This window comes from Lepidochelys olivacea (genome assembly GCF_965140295.1).
Source record: "Lepidochelys olivacea isolate rLepOli2 genome assembly, chromosome: 21".
Classification (NCBI taxonomy): Eukaryota; Metazoa; Chordata; order Testudines; family Cheloniidae; genus Lepidochelys; species Lepidochelys olivacea.
The window spans coordinates 15,702,300-15,716,057 of NC_140431.1; the positions used below are offsets into that span (position 1 = coordinate 15,702,300).

Here is a 13,758-nt window from a genome sequence, read left to right on the forward strand (position 1 = left end):
GTCACAGAAGTGGTTTTTCCTTCACTGTAGTAAATCCACCTCAGCAAGAGGCAGTAGCTAGGCCAACAGACGAATTCTTCTATCGTCCTAATGGTGTCTATGCTGGGTCTTAGTCTGGCTTAACGACATAGCTCAGGGGGTTTGAATTTTTCACACTCTTGAGTGACATAGCTCGGTGGATCTAAGTTTTAGGTGTAGCCCAGGTCGCAGACAAAAGAGGTGACAGAGAAGCTGGGCTTTTTGTGGGGTTTCCCCTACAGAAAGGGAGGCTAGCTTCGGTGTGGAGTATCTGCCAAACAGAGCTAGAGTGCCCAGGCCAGGCAGCACTGGTGAACAGGCTGTGAAGAGGCAGGACTTTGCTGAACCCTGGGAAGCGATGACGGAAAAGACTAGGGATAGTAGAATACGTCTGTGGACTGGAGGCCCCATGTTTCCACCTGTCTCTGGTCAGGTGTCCCAGACTGTGGCTTCCAGAGATGGTGGGAGGAAACTCCCCTGAGTAGGGCAGACCCTGGGAGAAAGGCTATTGACCCTGTGGAGGGATGTTTCATATGGACTGTCCTTGTTTTGTACGGACTATCCTTCCCCTGCAAGATGAGAATGTTCAGTGATTTAACTGCAGGGCCAAATCACCCTACCAGCCTGGGAAAACTGAGGCAGTGGCTCCACCTCCATGCTGGAGAGGTATGATGGCTGTTATATGGGTACTCCCTCTATTTTATTTACTGCACAGGCTGATGGTACTATCTGCTTCTGCTGTAAGGTGATGAGAGGCGTGCGCCACTGTGTTTTAGTCTATAAAAAAAGCCAAGTGACAGTGCTATGGCACCCTATGGAAGTTCCTGCCCAGGTGACCGCCCTGCTTGCCTGCCCCTAGAACCAGCCCTGACTGTGGCAGAACAATGGCTCTCTGGCTGCAGCCTGAGTGGGTGAGTAAACATGTCAGCACAAGCCTGCTGTGCCTCTGAGCAGGACAGCAGGATTTAATATTAGTCTACCATGAGGCCAAGGGTCAGCAGCCAAGGGGAGATCATCCATCAAGGCCAGTAGCCCTCTCTTTGGTGATTTGTTCCTCAAAAACATTTCTTATTCCTTGTAACTTTCTTCTTACACTTTCTCCTCCTCTTTATGGTTTCACTCTGGCTGGATTTCCGCTTGCTGAAAGACACCCACTGTGCCCAAACAATCTCTTGAAGCTCGACTTCTAAGCAGTCTGATTTGTTTCCTGAGAACGGCCATACTGGGTCAGACCAATGGTCCATCTAGCCCAGTAGCCTGTTTCCAGCCCATGTCAGATGCTTCAGAGGGAATGCACAGAACAGGGCAATTCCTGCTTCACTTTCCGTATAGGGGCATGCATGGACTCTCTTCTGGTCGCCCTCTTCTGTTGTAAGGCCTTCTCTGAACACGGAAGTTGCATCAGTTTGAAAACTGATTTAGTTAATCCAGTGCAAATGCCTATGTGGACAAATAATATTTATTTAAAACTAGTTATATTGTCTTAACTTGCATCTGTAAACCTACCAGCACAAGTTAACCTGATATTAAACACAAGCCTACATTGAAAGGACTTTAAGGTTGCAAAATCAAGCACTCAGAAGTTAGGCAATGCTAGAATTAAGGCTGCCTATGCAACCTTAATTTGGCCCCTTGTGCATGTGCATATACTGTACAATACAATTTTTAATGACATAATCACATACTTTCCCCCCCCCCCACACACACACACAGAACCTTGCTTCATTCAATGCACAGGCTGAGCCTGCTCTGGGAATGAATCAGGCCTGTGTAGCTAAGCAGGCCATCTTGACCGACTTGACGCTCTTTTAACATAGTTTTGGATGTGTAACTTCCTAGCCGGTTTTAAAAGCAAATTGCTGGTTTTAAAAGCAAACTAAATTCCATCATATGGACAGGTATGTGGTTCATCAGCAGGGTTGGCACCTTCAGATCTACTGCACAGATCTCTCTCACTTGAGGTAAGGGGAGGATCCAAAAGCAGCAGTAGGTGTTTATTCTCTGGACCAGAACTAAAGAGGGTGGAGCACTTTGCCAGCAGATTGTATAGACTTCAGAAATTATACATGATTTTCTGAAGCAAAGTAACTCTCTTGGTCCTCTATATGGTGGATAAATTATCACTGAACAGGATGTTGGTGCCTAGGAACCAGTAATCATGACCTGACTATATTCAATATGGGCAAACAGAGTACAGTTCCAACAAGTAATAGAATGACTTGGTGCTTCAAAATGTCCAACTTCCCAAAGCTGAGGAAAATTACAAGAAAAATTGACCAGGAGGAAAAGCGTAGGCGGGAAAATGTGAATGAAGATTGGAAGCTCTTTAAGAAGGCTTGGTTAGATGGCCAAAAAAAAAAGACCATTCCACAGTTAAGAAAGAGGACAACTCTGCATAAAAACCATCTTGGTTCAGTTAGAAAGTGAAGGCAGCAATTAGAAATAAAACTTTATAACAAATGAAAAAAGTAAATAACAATCAATACAAGTGAGGAGGTATGAAATATAGACAATAGATAAGTGAAGCTAAAGACACCAGGGAAAAATTCATGGCTGGGAGGCCTAAGGACAATAAAAAGTTTTAAGCGTATTGGGAACATAAGAAATCTTAACAATGGAATAGGCGCATTACTCTATGGAGATGGAAAATTGTTAATAATGATGCAGAAAAGGCAGAAGTGATCAATAAATATTTTCTGTCTATATTTGGAAACAAGCAGGATGTACTTTTTTCGCACAAGGATAATGAATCACTTAGGACAGGTGTGGGCAAGCTACAGCCCAGGGGCTGCATCCGGCCCTCCAGACGTTTTAATCTGGCCCTCGACCTCCCACCAGGGAGTGGGGTCCGGGGCTTGGCCTGCTTCACGCGGCTCCCAGAAACAGAGGCATGTCCCCCGCTCTGGCTCCTACACATAGGGGCAGCCAGGGATATCCACATGCTGCCTCTGACCCAAGCTCCGCCCCCGCAGCTCCCATTGGCTCCCATAATTAATATTCCTGCCTTTCCCCCTATCTAATGTAACTGTGAATCTTCATCTGACTGCTACTAAACTGGGGGCCTCTATCACACCTTGTCACTGCAGGTAAGGCACAGTGGCTGTTGGGGCATGGGGCTAATTTGGGAGGGCAGTTAGGGAACCGACAAAATGGTTCACTCTGAGCTGGATAGCTGGCTAGGTTCATCATTTATCCAAACTAGCTTGCCCACACCTACTGAGTATACCAACACCGCTGGCCCAAATCTGTTGTAAGTTACCAATGAAATGAGTTTGCTGGTCTCAGTTGAGCTCCTCGTGGTTCTTTGTGAATGCACAGATATGCAGAGGCCCAAGACTAACAGCAGGGGGTGCTATGAGTTAAAGATGAGGCACATTTGCAGAGTTGGAATAGCAAGGGGGGCTGCAGGCTGGATTTGAGGGGTCTCAGCAGAGCTGGGAGGGGAGCCCCAGAATGGGGCAGGATCGAGGGGGTCTCAGCAGCGCTGAGATGGGAGCCCCAGGCTGGAAGAGCAGGGCGCTGAGGGTCCAGATTGCGGGGTCTCAGGAGAGCTGGGAGGGGAGTCCTGCACTGGGGTAGGATTGAGGGGTCTCAGCAGAGCTGCCAGGGGAGCCCCAGGCTGGAAGAGCAGAGGGCCAAGGGTCCAGATTGCGGGGTCTCAGGAGAGCTGGGAGGCGAGCCCTGGACTGGAATGGTGCGGGGCTGTGGGGCAGGATTGATGGGTCTCAGCAGAGCTGGGAGGGGAGCCTGAGGGGTATCAGCAGAGCTGGGAGGGGAGCCCCAGGCTGGAATAGCGGGCGGCGGGGGGGGGGAAGCTGTGGGTCAGGTTTGTGGGGCATTACTGACCACATTTTGCAGAGCCCCTGCCCTGCCGCTGTGGACGCTGGGCGCTCCGGGGTGCAGGGGAGCCGGGCACCAGTGTGCCCTGGCCAGGCTGCTCGCCCCTTTCCCCGCACCCCTTCGCGGGCGCCTTTCCCAGCCTGTGCCGGGCGCCGGCCCCTCGCTGGGAGCTTGGGTGGGCAGCGCTGCCTCCCTCCTCCGGAGCCGTGACGGGGCCATCAGCCCTTCGGGGCGGAGTGCAAAGAGCCCGGCCTCCCGGGCCTGCAGCGGGGGGGGGGAGCCCCGGGACACGCCTCCTCCCGAGGAGAACAAAAACCAGCCCCCAGCGGAGCCCAGCCGGGTAGCGCAGCGCCGAGCCGAGCCGAGCCGAGCCCAGCCCAGCCCAGCCCAGCCCAGCCCAAGGTACGTGCCTTGGGGCAGCTGCTCCCACGGCCGGGGGCCTGGACGCTGCCCCATGCCGGCCGGATCCCCCGTGGGCTCCCTCGCTTGCAGAGCCCCCAGCCCCACGCCCTGCATCGGGCAGCAGCTCCCTGTCCGGCCAGGCCCGGCCCAGCCCTGCTCCGGGGCTTTCCACCCAGCCCCACCCAGCGCCGGAGCCTGCATCAAAGGAGCCGCGCTCCGGACCATTAGTGTGAAAGCCAAGGGCTTGAGTCAGAAAGGAGCTGGCCAGTGTCCTTTTGCTCTGGGCAGTTGGGGGAGAGGGATAGATGGTGGCGGGGGGAGCCCTGGTTCTGTTATTACGCGGATTTTGTGCTGCCCTGGGAGGCTGGTGCCCAGGGAAGTGCTAAGGGGCACCGGGTCTGGTTTAGCTCTCTTGGACCCCAGTCATCAAACGGGGCTGTTCTCCAGAGCAGGGCAACTTTGCACTGCTCCCAGCTACAGAGCCAGCCGCATCCCTGTCTCGGTTACGTGCGCACTGAATTCGGAGTGACTGCAAATCGAGCTGGCTTGGAGGTGCTGAATTCAGAGCAGGGTTTCCGGGTTGCTCCCTTCTGCCCCCCCCCTCCCCAAAATCTTTAGGGGAGTCATCCAAGTGCATGGCTCTGCTGCTGCCGGACCAGCACCGGGATGAGCTGCCCAACGCAGGCTGGGGTTGTAAACCTCTCCCACGCCCCAAAGCTGGGTTGTTCGGAAGAGAGGTTCAGAACTCGGGACCAGCTGAGTCTCTCCTCTGGGTTCGGGTTGCAAATCCCAAGGCTGACTGGTCCAGGGGCTTTGTTTCAGGTCCAGGTTTTTGAGGGTCCCTTTGGATTGTAACCTGTGCTACCAAATATCATCCCTGTCATGGCTACACAGACAGAGCTCCCCACAAGCTCTGCTAGTCCATTGTATTTCAGGGCTGTGAAGTTGTACATCCCCAGTGTCCTCCCCACATCTCCCTGTTCCTGGCTCTGGCAGGCAGGTAGGATCTTGCCGCTGTTCAGAGGAGTTCTTCAGTCCTGTAGTGTAAAGCTGCCTGCGTCTCGGCCCTGTTTCAGCAGTAACATCAGCTTGTTACAATGGAATCCCATCACCAGCCGGTGTGTCCAAAGACTCCCCCACACCTGCCGGGGCAGCATGTTAGTCTTGTGCACGGATTTCCGTAGCAGGAGAGGGGCTTGCCCATGCCACAGCAAGTGCCAGGCAACGTCCTGGGCTGTGTTTCGGTTTGACTATTGTGATCTACCTCTCTGAGCTTCCAGGCTGCCTCCGTTGCATGCGGGGCATGGCAGGAACCCTCTGAACAAAGCGGCATGCTGTGACGCTGGGAGACCCGTGGGTGAGGATGGAGTAATCATCATGCTATGCTTCTGGGTGAACGTAGGAATGAAGGGTTCATGCTGCTGGCTGGAGCTGCGCGTGGTGGGGTCTGGTCTGGGGCAGGCTTCATCTGCACGCGAATAGCTCTGTGAGTGCTCCTCAGTCCTGCGTTTTAGCAGCTCCCCCTATTTCAGTCTTGCACCCCTGTTAGCTCTGCCAGTGGCCCTCAAGCCTGACCTGCAATGGCAGTAGTCCTACGTCTTCCTGCAGCCCTGTCTGTGCCCCACAATGCTGACGCCCCACTCGCTTCCCCCAGATCACCTGTTCTTCCAGACCTGGGCCAAATCATGCGATGGGGTTTTGACGCAGAGTCCACAGTGACTGTTTACTGAGACCTCCCCAACTCGTTTCGCCTGGGACCAAAGTCTGGAAATGAGCTTGGTCTTCACACCACCTCTTGCTAGTGCTTAGACCCTTTGCTTTTTTGAGCATGAGTAGCACCCATCCTGGTGGATAAAGGCGTGGGCCCAAGTTCTGATCTCTGCGATTGTGGGGAATCCTACAGCCATGTTTTTTGACATATTTGGGGGGAAATGTGTGAGGCTGAGGGGAAAATAAGACTGGACACAAGGTGTAAGTTTTTAACGGTGAGAGTCGTTAACTCTTGGAACATGTTACCCAGGGTCGTGATAGATTCTCTATCACTGACCATTTTTTAATCAAGGCTGGATGTTTGTTTTTCTAAAAGATCTGCTCTAAGAATTATTGTGGGGCCATTCTCCGGGCTGTGTTACGCAGGAGGTCAGAGGAGATAATCACAATGGTCCCTTCTGGCCTAGGAACCTAGGAATTTATGAACATTTGAACAAGAAAAGCAGGCTGACATCATCCTGCTCAGTGGCATTTCCGCCTCCCTTGTGGCAGGAAATTATGTGTGCTCTGTATCTCGGAAGGGAGGCTGTCTGTGTGATTATATCTAATGGGGAAACCCGACCTATAGCTCCTAGAGCTCAAAATTGTGAGTATCCCTGAAGCAGCAAAGAGAACTTCACTAGTGCCCTTCATTTGGGGCTCTCAAAGCATTTTGCTATCTCTAGTTATAACCCACTCTGAAGTAGGTAAGAATTTGTATTTCCGTTTTGCAGATGGTTGTGGGGAAGGGGAACTGAAGCTCTGAGCAGAGGGGACTTGCCTAAGATCAGTAGCAGGGTTGGGCGTGGAACTCAGGAGTCCTGTCTCCTAATTGCCCTGCTCTAACTTCCCTTTTTGGTCTGGATAAAGGTTGCATTCCTGTAAACTTCAAGGACTGCCTCCTCAGTTGGTGTAAATCAGTGTACTGCTTGCTTCCCTGAAACAACTAGAGTTGCACCGATTTATACCAGCTGAGGATGTGGCCCAAATAAATGATCTTCAGCCCTCTGTTAAAGCAAGAAATCCAGATAGGTGTTGTTTGCACAAATTAAGAGCAGAGATTGTAGGAGGGGGAGTTAACCAGAGCTGGGCAACAGAGCCATCCCTTGGGTAGGGCGAATCAGAGCAACCGCTCCAGGCCCCACACTTTGGGGGGCCCCGCAGGTCGATGCAATTGGCCGGTGCGGTTGGTCCTGGAAGAGATGAATCCGTCCCTTCCACCCCAGGCCCCTCACCCCCCTAGGGATGGCCCTGCTGGGCAAGGTACACCAGACACTTACTAGCTGGTGTAAACCTATTTGCTGGAGGTCAGCTCAAAACATGAGGGTCAAGGGCCAGTGAGCCAACACCTTGGTGAGAAACCAAGCACTGGGATACCAGGGAGAGGGAAGGTATTGAGGTTGCTAATTGACACAGGGACACCTCTTCCCCCCCATGCAGAGCTTTGGGGAGGGGTTGTCTTGGCTCCTCTCTCCCATTCCTTGTGGCTGCACCTTATTCCCAATGAATAGCCTGCAGCTGCTCAGAGCTTGGCAAAGGTAGTGCCAAGATACTCCTCCCTCTGCCCTCTGGGCAGGCTGTTACAGAGGCTTGGTATGAACTGGATGTGTGGCTTGTCTCTCTACTTGGGAGGGTGGGGGTTATTCAGTGGTGTTTTGTGCCTTTCCCAGCCAGAACCCCAGTGCATCTTACAGCATCTGTACCGAATACTGCCTTAGAACTGGTGAGGTCTGCTTCAGGATTCTGTCTCCTGGGGAGGGCAAAGCAGCCCATAGAGCCTAGGATCTGACTCTGTTCTCAAAAGAGAAAAGGAGGACTTGTGGCACCTTAGAGACTAACCAATTTATTTGAGCATGAGCTTTCGTGAGCTACAGCTCACTTCATCGGATGCATACTGTGGAAACTGCAGAAGACATTATATACACCGAGACCATGAAACAATACCTCCTCCCACCCCACTCTCCTGCTGGTAATAGCCCATCCAAAGTGACCACTCTCTTTAAAATGTGTATGATAATCAAGGTGGGCCATTTCCAGCACAAATCCAGGTTATGGCCCACCTTGATTATCATACACATTTTAAAGAGAGTGGTCACTTTGGATGGGCTATTACCAGCAGGAGAGTGGGGTGGGAGGAGGTATTGTTTCATGGTCTCTGTGTATATAATGTCTTCTGCAGTTTCCACAGTATGCATCCGATGAAGTGAGCTGTAGCTCACGAAAGCTCATGCTCAAATAAATTGGTTAGTCTCTAAGGTGCCACAAGTCCTCCTTTTTCTTTTTGCGAATACAGACTGACACGGCTGCTACTCTGAAACCTGTTCTCAAAAGGTACCTGGTATGTGCTAAATGACTTGCATTAAATAGGGCTGGTCAGAAAATGAGGGAGCAGGGGAAATTCCCTGCAGGAAAACCTTGCTTTTTGCTGAAAAAGCAAATAGCTTTCTTTTTGAATCTGCCCCCCATTCCGCAGCCTGGATTTTCCATGGAGAGCACACACTTCCCATCAAACTGTTCAATTAGTAGAAAACCCCAGTTTTTTCCAGACTGGGTGGAAAACTTGCAGCCAGCCCTCTTGTGGAATGCCTGGGGATCCATGCGGTCCTGTGGCCGCAGTAGCTCATTCCTCAGGAATTTCACTGCCCTTTAGCGCTAATGAACGGCCATGTATGGTAACCTGGCTAGTGCACAGTGGTCTGGTGTTTACATGGCCAGCTCTTTCTCTTCTGTTGTGGAGCAGGCTCAGGGACATGGCTTGTCCCCCCCGGTAGCAGCAGAGGGCTCGGCCCGCTCTCTAGTGGAAATTTTCTGCCTCTCTCAAAGCCACTCCTGAATATGGCATGACTGAGTCTGTCTGGGTTTGGGGAAGCTGTCTGCTTGGAAGGCCAGGTGTGCACTGGCAAGCTCTGTGTGCGGATCCTGTGCTAGCCATGGGCTGCTGCTAGTCTCTCTCTTTCATGGACCCTAACTCATCCTGTACTGACTCCATGCTCCAAGTCAAAACCCACGGAAAGGCCTTGCACAGTGAGTGCTGCTCTCCTCAGCTAGACTGATCTGGTCCCAGATTGCACTGGTCATCATGCTGCGAGGCTTGAGACCTGATTCTCTTTTCTCTCGCACTGGTCTGATGTGCGTGTATAAGTTGGGCCACTTCCAGCACAAATCCAGGTTTTCTCACCCCCCCACCCCCATACACACACAAACTCACTCTCCTGCTGGTAATAGCTCATCCAAACTGACCACCTTGATTATCATGCACATTGTAGGGAGAGTGGTCACTTTGGATGGGCTATTACCAGCAGGAGAGTGAGTTTGTGTGTGTGTGGGCGGAGGGTGAGAAAACCTGGATTTGTGCTGGAAATGGCCCATATTAATGATCACTTTAGATAAGCTATTACCAGCAGGACAGTGGGGTGGGAGGAGGTATTGTTTCATGGTCTCTGTGTGTATATAATGTCTGCTGCAGTTTCCACGGTATGCATCCGATGAAGTGAGCTGTAGCTCACGAAAGCTCATGCTCAAATAAATTGGTTAGTCTCTAAGGTGCCACAAGTACTCCTTTTCTTTTTGCAAATACAGACTAACACGGCTGTTACTCTGAAACCTGATTACTTCCAGTAATCAGGGCGACTTTAAATCAGACCCCAGTCCCTGTGGTCCCTCTCTAGATTCCTCCCCCTCAGTTCCAGACTCTGACACTAGTTTCCAGGCCACGTGAGAGTTCTCCTGGATAAATAAGTGTGAATTAACTTTACAGGTGGGATTTCATGCCACACTGTTAAATGCTCTACTGCAATCCAGGTGCATTAAATCTGCCCACCTCCTCTGCTAAATAACCTTTTAGTATAGCCAGAATTAATTGGTATCTAACCTTTTCCCCCCACATTGCATTGTATAGCTGTCCCCTCATCTCTAAATCCAAGGCAATTGCTGTATAAATCATGCTCGCCCATTATGGAGTGTAGAGGATGGACAGACCATCCGTGAACGTTCTTACACTGGAATGGCGGAGAGGCGCACCGGGAGCTACTTTCTGCAGTGACACCGTGGTGCTCTTCAGAGGTCCTAATGAGGCCGGATTCTTGTCTGCAGCTGTGCCTAGCCTGAGGAAGGGGAAATGGGATGGAGCTACACAGACTTCCTGCACATTCTAAGGATCTGGCCCAAGCCATGTGGGGCCAGACTTGTTAAAGAGCCAGATTTCCAAGTGCTCAGAGCCCCTGATTGGGGCCAGGGGGTCCAAAATAGTCAGCACCCAGCACACTGAACTCTGGTGAAAATCCGTCCCTGTGTCACCCACCCTGATCCTGGCCACTGTAGACTTGTTTCAAAATCACCCAGAGGCACTGAGCAAGGTCAAGCAGCTGTTGGTCCCCTGAGGGAGAAGGGCAGTGAGTGTGGTGGGGTAACAGGTCAGGATGACATGTTTCTCTTCAGAGAAGTAATGCTCAGATTTTCATACTCATCACCCCAGTGGTGGGATTCCCCTGCCTGATCAGACCTGCCATGGTTTGTGTCTGAAAGGTGGGAAAAACCCATGAAACTTTTACAAGTGAAACTCCAGGGAGAGCTTGTAAAACTGGTGTTTTCAGATTGGTTCAACTATACTGGGATAAGTGAAGCAGTACAACCCCGTCGGGTGAATGCAGTTAAACCAGTGTAAAAGTGCCTTATACGGGTATGGCTTACTCCCATGTGAGAGGGGAAACAAGCTATACTTGTAGACACACATTTATACCAGCATGACTGTAGCCACACGAGGTGTTGAACCATTTTAATTGTTTTGGTTTAAAAACAATACCCCCCCCCACCCCCCTAACGGATGACGTTCTACTGTGTATAGAGCAGGCCTGAATGGAATGAGCATATTGATCTGAAGATACTCCGTGACAAGCCTGCTGTCCTGGGTGCAAAATACAATAAGCAAGACCCCCGTCTACTAACAAGTTGGGCCTCCTACCACTCCAGTGCCCACACCTGGGGCTCATCTAAATACAGTTTCATTGAAATTGGCTTAAAACCCAATTTTAAACTGTTCATGCAGGATCTGGAGCCCTCCTGCGGGTGAATCAGGTTTGTGTAGTGAAGGAGGCGGTTGCCTGTAGGACCCCAACTTGTTTGTTGCAGCAGTTGAAAGGCATAGTGTGAACGAGGCAGGGAACTGCAGCAGGAGAAAGGAGGGTTTGATGGTTAAGGCAGTAGAATGCTGCCCTGGAAAACTGGATTCTTCATGATAAGTGCTGCCCAGAGCCTGCCTCACCCTTTCCCGTGCCCTCCCACACCCAAACTCTTCTGCTGCTGCGGGGAAGGGCGGGGTGGCCCAAGACGCTTCGCTTAGATCAGCTTAATTTACGGCCGCAAGGTAAGCTGATCTAAGCGAAGCGTCTTGGGCCACCCCGCCCTTCCCAGCAGCAGCAGAAGAGTTTGTCCCATGCCCTCCCACACCCAAACTCTTCTGCTGCTGGGAAGGGCGGGGTGGCCCAAAACGCTTCCCTTAGATCAGCTTACCTTGCAGCCGTAAATTCACAGGCCCAGCCAGTTTTAAACAAATCAGATTGGTACAAATCTCCTGCATGAACAGTTTAAAATTGGGTTTTAAGCCAATTTCAATGAAACTGTATTTAGACGAGCCCCAGGTGTGGGCACTGGAGTGGTAGGAGGCCCAATTTATTAGTAGGTGTGGGCACTGGAGTGGTAGGAGGCCCAACTTATTAGTAGATGGGGGTACTTATTGTATTTTGCACCCAGAACAGCAGGCTTTTCACGGAGTATCTTCAGATCAATATGCTCATTCCACTCAGGCCTGCTCTATACACAGTAGAACGTCCTCCGTTGGGGGGGATTTATTGTCTCTGCCACAAAGTTCCTGTGTGATGCTAGTCTAACCCGCACATCTCCTGTCACCGTCCAGTGGCACCAAGACCACTGAGAGATTAATGAGGCTGCTACAGCCTTAGCTAAGAGCCCTGTGGCTTTTAGCTCATGCAGTAGAGGCTCATGCATTTAGCTCCAGAGGTCCCAGGTTCGATCTTACCCACCAACGTCGGGGGTCTGTTGGCCGTACACTAGTCACTTAAACCCAGCTTTTCACAGGTGATCACTAACAAGTGGATCCCTCATTTTCTGGGTGCCTGGCTTGATATCCTGGGGTCTGGTCTGCAGAAGTGCTGAGCAGTCACAGCTGCGGTCGAATCACTGGGAGCTGAGTTTTGAACATATCAGTGCTGTGTGATGCTAAGCACCCTGGAAAATCAGGTCCTAGGCATCTTTGATTGGGCATCCAGATTTAGTGGATACTTTTGACCTTAATTTGTCTGTGCCTCCGTTTTCCATCTGTAAAGCGAGGATAATGCTCCCTCATCTCACAGGGGTGCTATGAAAATAACTAAGTTTGTGAGTCACTCCGATACTATTGTGATGAGTTCCACAGGAGGAAAGGCCATGCAGAAATTAATAATTCTGCCTTCAGAGCAGCGTTTTGCTAGTGTGCAATACATAAAGCATAGGCCACACACTAACAATAAGGAGAAAATTAAAACATTGAATAACTGCTCATTAAGTGAGCGCTCTTCACATTTCAGCATCTTCCTGTACTAGGCTCAGTCTCTGACCTTTTGCCTCTGGTTAAATATTGGAAAGCTTCCATGGTGACTCTGAATTGCTTTCAGTGTTGGCCTTGTGTGGTTACACACTTCTGTTAACTTGGAAGCCAGACTTCATCCACTGAGCCTGTGACAATGTCAGCAGCCTGAAATCTGCCAATTCCAACTAAAACCATTGAAAGGTTAGTTCCTCTCTGTAGAGTCCCTTCTTGTGTAAAATTCATGCTGCACTTTGATCAGACCCCTGGTGCCCTGTGCAGATTTCATCAGACTTGCAGGAGTAGCTGGATGCAAACGTGGACACAGACAGACCCTCAGCTAGTGGGATTAAATTAAAATTAAATTAATTAAAACTAATGGAGCTACGCTAACTGCCATCAGTGGAGGACCAGAGCCTCCTGAGAACTCCACCCAGTGGGAAACAGGCACATCCGTTCTCCTCTTTCAGTTAACTAACCATGAGGCTGCTGGCTGGCAGCTTTTAACAGCCACCATGGGTTGTAGGATTGCTGGTATCAATTGCTCACCTAGGTTCAGATGCTGCACTGCACATCCATGTGTCAAAGTCTGGGGTGCATGCACCTGAAGTTCCCCTCCAAAGTTCTATTTTCACTGTCCGAACAACTGCAAAGGCCTGAGCAGAATATTCCCCAGTTTTCTTTTCCGATGCAGTATAAATAGTGCTCAGAAGGAATGCATTTCCCCCTTGTGGGAATCCTAGAATATCAGGGTTGGAAGGGACTTCAGTCCAACCCTCTGATCAAAGCAGGACCAATCCCCAACTAAATCATCCCAGCCAGGGCTTTGTCAAGCCTGACCTTAAAAACCTCTAAGGAAGGAGATTCCACCACCTCCCTAGGGAACCCATTCCAGTGCTTCACCGCCCTCCTAGTGAAACAGTTTTTCCTAATAGCCAACCTAGACCTCCCCCATTGCTCCTTGTTCTGTCATCCGGTACCACTGAGAACAGTTTAGATCCATCCTCTTTGGAACCCCCTTTCAGGTAGTTGAAGGCTACTATCAAATCCCCCCTCACTGTTCTCTTCTGCAGACTAAACAATCCCAGTTCCCTCAGCCTCTCCTCATAAGTCATGTGCTGCAGCCCCCTAATTATTTTTCAGAGTAGCAGCTGTTAGTCTGTATCCGC

At 50.7% G+C, this 13,758-nt stretch overlaps 1 protein-coding gene across 3 annotated transcripts in view; it reads left to right on the forward strand.

The window, feature by feature from the left end:
- The first annotated feature begins 4,110 nt into the window (after positions 1-4,110).
- Positions 4,111-13,758, forward strand: part of CSRP1 (cysteine and glycine rich protein 1) — a 39,330-nt gene continuing 29,682 nt past the window's right edge. Inside the window, exon 1 of one of the 3 annotated variants that reach the window (XM_084611116.1) lies at positions 4,111-4,260. The gene's annotated coding sequence lies outside the window, so the exon portion shown is untranslated. The remainder of the gene's footprint in view (positions 4,261-13,758) is intronic. The other 2 variants (XM_084611117.1, XM_084611118.1) reach the window with 2 other exon arrangements.